Source organism: Podarcis vaucheri, assembly GCF_965113315.1.
Source record: "Podarcis vaucheri genome assembly, chromosome: 14".
Classification (NCBI taxonomy): domain Eukaryota; kingdom Metazoa; phylum Chordata; class Lepidosauria; order Squamata; family Lacertidae; genus Podarcis; species Podarcis vaucheri.
The window spans coordinates 36,455,009-36,461,008 of record NC_138752.1 but is presented as its reverse complement, the minus strand read 5'-3'; the positions used below and the strand labels follow the sequence as shown (position 1 = coordinate 36,461,008).

Sequence of the window (6,000 nt, the reverse complement as noted above, 5' to 3'; positions counted from 1 at the left end):
TATCTTTTTAAAGACATTTCCGGTCTAAGTTGTGTACATTGGGGAAAATATTCAGAACTTTGGCAATCTTTCATCCTATATTAGAACAGGATAAGAGAATAGAATATTTAAGGCACCAAGTCCTTATAGGGTGGTATTCAACTATGTTTTACCCAGAGTAGACCCATTTAAATTAATGGACCTGTCTTTTATGTATTTATTTCCTGCATTTATATCCCCCTTTTTTTCCTCCAAGGAGCTCAAAGTGACATAAATGGTTTTCCCGCTTCTCATTTAATCCCCACAACTACCCTGTGAGGTGGGTGAGACTGGGAGGCAGGGCCTGGCCCACGGTCACCCAGTGAGCTTCATGGCCATGTGGGGATTTGAAACCTGGTCTCCCAGGTCCCCATCTGACACCATACTGGCTCTTAGTCATGTTTATTAATTTCAGTGGGTCTACCCCGAGTAAAATGTAGCTGAATGACACCCATATCATTGAAAGGATCTCAGAAGTAGTCCAATCCCCTGTGGATGTATGTTCATGATTGAAGAACATAAGAACTGGAACTCCAGTCAGGTATGAACAGAGGAGAGGCGCAAAGACCTTCTTTCCGTGAGCACAGTGGCAGATGTGGTGGGTGCATTTCCCCATATCAATGGCACAGCTGATGGGGAGGGGGTTATGTCCACACATTTTGCAGTCCTGTTTCTTTTTCCTTCTCTTTTAGATGTGGCGGCCATTTTACCACACACCATAGCAGCCATTTTGTGTTCTGCCACACCCCCATGGCAGCCATTTTGTGACTGGCATCCTCAGCACTTTATCAGAAATCCAGATGTGCCTACAGGCCCCCAGAGGCTGGCAACCTCTGCTAACTGTTATTTCCTGTAGCTGTAAATCCCATCAGTTAACTACATGTTACGGGCGAGGCATTTGTTTGTTTGTCTGCCCTGAATGCATCGTCAGCCCTACCATTAGGCTGAGTGGGGCAGCCGCCTCAGGTAGCAAATCCCTGGGGGCAGGAAAGTAGGAGGCCCCCCATTCCCCTCAGAGACCCCGAAGCTAACTTGTACCCTCTAAGCCAGCCTTTCTCAACCTGTGGGTCCCCAGATGTTGTTGAACTACAACACCCATCACCCCTAGCTAGCAAGGCCAGAGCTCAGGGATGATGGGAGTTGTAGTCCAACAACATCTGGGGACCAATAGGTTGAGAACTGCTGCGAGTCTAAGCTATTTGGCCATTCCTAGATGCAGCAGAAGGTGCTGTTCCTTCGCCAGAACTGAAGTGAGATTCTGCTCCCACTTGGATTTTATACATGGAAGGTGACAGCTCCATCTTGCCCTTGCCCTTAAGCAGCAAAAATGTTTGGGGCTGTCCCTGGTTTCTCTGGAAGAAGCCAGGAGGAGGAGGAATATCTTCTATGCCTGCAGAAAGACCCAGGTTCAGTCCCCTGGGATTGAAAACCCTTTCTGAAATTCCGGAAGGTTGCTGCCAGTGATTGACAACAATACTGAACTAGATCAACCAAGGACCTTGCTCAGTGTAGGGAGGTTTCAGGTAGAGTCAGAGCTCAATGGCAGACACCTGATTTGTATGCAGAAGGTTCAAGATTCAACCCCTGCCATCCTCAGGTGAGGATATCCCAAGTCTGAATCCCTGAGAGACACTGTCATCGCCATGCATTTAAAGCATGCCAAGTGCACATTTGAAGCACATGACTTCACCCCAATGAATCTTGGGAACTGTAGTTTATAAAGAGGGTTGGGGGTTGTAGCCCTATGAGGGGGGAACTACAGTTCCCATGATTCTTTTGGGTGGAAGTCAGGTGCTTTAAATGTGCCTTGAATTGGCCCTATGGCATGGACCTACCATCATCATTGGCAATCCTGAGCTAAATGGACCTATGGTCTGACTCATTATAAGGCAGCTTCCAAAGAGGAACTTTCAGTTTCATGCTTCTGGGAGCCTGGGGCAAAGATTCCACTTGTCCCACAAATGAGGCACATAAGCAGGCTTGCAACCAAGTACCAAGTATGCGTTGCTAACAGAGAGAGAGAGAGAGAGAACAAAATACCTAGCAATCCTATTCTCCAACAGCAAAGAGAGCTATCTATTGATTTGCGGGAATACCAAAAATAACTTTAAACTCTCCATCCAGAGCTGTGAAAAAAAATCTCTCTCATATATATATATATATATATATATATATATATATATCTCCATCCTATTGCTAGGAGACCGTGGTTACTGGGAGGCAGGCATTGCTAGGCGACACCGGTTGCCGTGGTGACAGCTGGGAGCCTGAGTCATCTGCAGTGCAGTCTATCTTGGGTAGGAGCTGGCCAAACGGTGACTGAGCGCCTGCTGAGAGGTTTCACACCCCCTGCTCTGTTTATGTTTGTTTCCGGCAGATTGGGAGGAGGGAGCGGTGGAGATTTGGGCTCTGGAAGAATCAGGCTTTTTATAAAATATTCAATATGCAGAAGGACATTATATCTATTTCAATTGCTGTGGAGAGTAGGGAAGGCATGAATGAAACATAAACCTTAGTCCTCCTAGAGGCAGATCGGCCTAAGTGTTTGAACTGTACCACTTCAAGTGGCAGGTGGGTACTTCACACCACGGAGTGCTCCTCCACACCATAAAATGAAGAAAGAAAATTAGCACGTCAGGGGAAAAATCAGGCTCGCTCCTTGAAGTGCTGGTTTTCTACATGAAGGGGATTCCTCCCCCCCCCCACTGAGTATTTAGTGACATGTGCCCCACAGAAACATAGGAAGCTGCTTTATCATTGGCTCATCTGAGATCATATTAACACCATAATATTTTTTTAAATTTATTTATTTATTTATTTATTTATTTATTTATTTATTTATTTATTTATTTATTTATTTATTTATTTTATGCAAGGATGTTTGGACTTTCCGAGTCTGGTAATGGGCCGTGAGATGTTTGGAGCTGTGGGGGCTCTCAATTTGGGAGGGATTCTGAAACATCTTCTTAAATACCACATGGAGTTGAGTCTGGACTATGGAAAAGGGGCTGATTTGTTGAAAAGGGTCAAAAACATCACCAAGCTGGAGTTCCGGAAGCTGCGGAAGGGACATGGAAGAGATTTAAGGGCCTCGGATATAAGGTTGCCAGGTTAATGCGCTAGATCGATGGGATAAAAAGGACTGACAAAACCCGGGACCAGGAGGAAGGGACGCTGGATGAAGATTGGATTGTTTTTATTTCTCTTTTTACTATCAGGATTGTTTTATAAAATTGATGAATGTTAGAAAAATGTTGGAACGAAATTACTTGGCTCTAGTAAAAATGTTTAAAGAATTAGGTAAGAATATTATGGTTGTGAGAAGTTGGTAAAAATAAGATTTAAGTTTTAAGTTTTTAAGGTTCTCTATCAGATAAGATGAAAATAGATTAAGGCAACGTAATGACAGAAAACTATGAAATATGGAAAGGATTTGCTGCATAATTATTAACCAGGATACAAAAAAAGGGAGGAGGAGGAGGTCAAAGAAAGAAGGTAATGAGAGTTGAGGATTTGAGAATGATGGATTTATTTTTGTTTGTTTGTGGTGTATTTTTGTTTTTTGAATTTGTATTGTTTGATGTGGTTTGTTTTTTCTTTGTTTTTTCTATTTTCTTTTTCTGCTTTGTTTTTTCTTTGTAATTTCAAAAATTTTCAATAAATATCATAATAAAAAAATAAAATAAATTTAAAGCACTATGATACCACTTTAAATAGTCATGGCTTCCCCCAAAGAATTTTGGGAGCTGTAGTTTGTTAATGTTGCTTAGCATTATCAGGAGACCCCCCCCCCAATCCCTTCATGGTGTTACAATTCCTAGAGTTCTCGGTGAGGAGAGATGGATAATTAAACCAGTCTGAGAACTGTAACCTGCAAGGGGAATGGGAATCTCCTAACAACTCTCAGCACCTTTAACAAACTAAAGCTCCCAGAATACTTTGGGGGAAGCCCTGACTGTTTATAGTGGTATCATAGGACTTTAAATGTATGGTGTGGATGTGGCCTTACTATTGTCTACGCTGACTGTCTGCTGCTCTTTAGGGTTTCAGGTAGGGAGTGTTCTCTGTTCACACCTGAAGACAGTGGCGTAGCGTGGGGGTGCAGGGGGGGCTGGCCGCACCAGGCGCAACATCTGGGGGGGCGCGCTTGCACTCGCAGCTCTCTGCCCCTAGGGCAGAGGGGGCGCAAATTACTTGCCTTGCCCTGGGTGCTGACAACCCACGCTACGCCACTGCCTGAAGATGCCACATGGGTTGAAACTTTTCTGCAGGGGGCAGGGGTGATACATGACCCTTTCCCATTCTTTTGGGCAGTGCTTAAGAGACCTGTCTAAATATGACTGCTCTTCTGGCATTTCCTTCCTCACCTGATGTCTAAACCCATCAACTGGGTTTGGAATTTATTTGTGGACCAAGATAGTTTTCCTACTGGGATCCCTTTTTTTATCTTCCTTATCCTGCTTTGGCCAATTGGCACCATCCAAGACAAATCACATGATGTATTTTGTAGGTCAGCTGACTACCTGGTAAGACACCTGGCGCTCCTATAGGTTAGAATGGGTGAATTTGTCAATTCCAGATTCATCTCAGTTTGTCATTGGATAAGGCACTCTTTTGGGTAATTGTCTCCCAAGCCATTAGGGTGTTAGTTATGAGCACATAAAGTTATGAGTAGAGTAATTCCCTGGCAGTCAGTGCAGCAATGTCAAGACTGGTGACATTGGGCTGCCCCACTTACCAGCCTAGCAGCTGCATTTGGATTTCTGCCTCATCATATACCAAATGCTTGCCTGGCAGAGTCATCTGCATGAGGTCAGGATGAAATCATCAAAGGATGATCATGCAAACATGCAATCTTGATTTCCTATTGCAGAGGGTTTATTTCTGATTATTTCACATTTGAGTTGCTCACTGGTCTGCTTGGGGCAGGACTACCCAAGGGCTATTTTAGAGGAAATTGCTTTGCAAAGATGTGCATATTAGTGCTCTACTTGGGGAATGCTCCCCAAACCCATGTTTTAAAACCACCTGATTGGGAGCTAGGTTTTGGGCATAGTTAGGAAACTATTTCTATGAGATGAAACAAAAGGATGGATTTGGATATGGTGAAGCAATGGCGGCTAAGCAATGGCAGTCTATATATCTGTATGCAATTTCCTTTGATATAACACATATTGTATACCATCTTCACTAATACATACATGTTCTCACACACTTTGCCCAAGTCTGTGCATTCACTCTTTTTCTTTTATTGGACACCTGGATGGAAACCTTGGTGGCAAAATTCAGAGAAATGCAAATTTCAAAATGAAGGCTGAATTTCAGATCAGACATGTTCACCTTTCAAGGCTGGATTTCTCCTGACTACCCCTCATGCATAGCTCTTGGTGGCTTCCGTTAAGTTCTGTGGGACAAAGTTTAATGGGCTACAGCAAGCTGAGAGAGCAAGACAGGCCCTGGAACACTTTGTACCCTTCATTGAGAGGATGGTGCAAGAGGACTCTTGAGCAGAAAGCAACCCTTCCTGGGAAGCTCCCTGTATAGTTTTTAGGGTTTCACCCATGTCCCTCTGCTGCTGTTGCCATGACACCTGCTCCCTTCAGCTAAAATACCCCACCAGGGTGGAGCTGGGGGGGGGGAGGAGTCGCACTGCTCATAAATTAAGGACACAGCAGGGGATGGGAGGAGGAGGCAGAAGTCGTGTTTATCTGCCAAGGGACGCCATATCCTCCTTGCCACCGAATGCGAGAGTCAGTAAAAGGTTCTTTCCCCAGCTGCCACTGGGACCGGCCTGTCCCCGGGGCCTGTGAATGGCTGATGAAACCCAGGATAGGGCCTGCAGGGATGGCGGCCGCCTCTGCCTCCCCCTCCTCCTTGGTTATTTAAAAGGCAGGTCAGGTTTCTCAATCTGGCAGGCGTGCAAAATGCTAAGGGGGGGGGGCTGGCGGAGAGGAAGAGGGAGACTGCAGCTCTTAAAATAGA

The 6,000-nt window shown here is 44.8% G+C and overlaps 1 protein-coding gene across 2 annotated transcripts in view; it reads left to right on the top strand.

Moving 5' to 3' along the window:
• The first annotated feature begins 450 nt into the window (after positions 1 to 450).
• FBXL16 (F-box and leucine rich repeat protein 16) overlaps positions 451 to 6,000 on the top strand; it is a 68,089-nt gene continuing 62,539 nt past the window's right edge. Inside the window, exon 1 of one of the 2 annotated variants that reach the window (XM_082199166.1) lies at positions 451 to 559. The gene's annotated coding sequence lies outside the window, so the exon portion shown is untranslated. Of the gene's footprint in view, positions 560 to 2,304; positions 2,356 to 6,000 lie in introns of those variants that run through there. The other variant, XM_082199164.1, reaches the window with a different exon arrangement.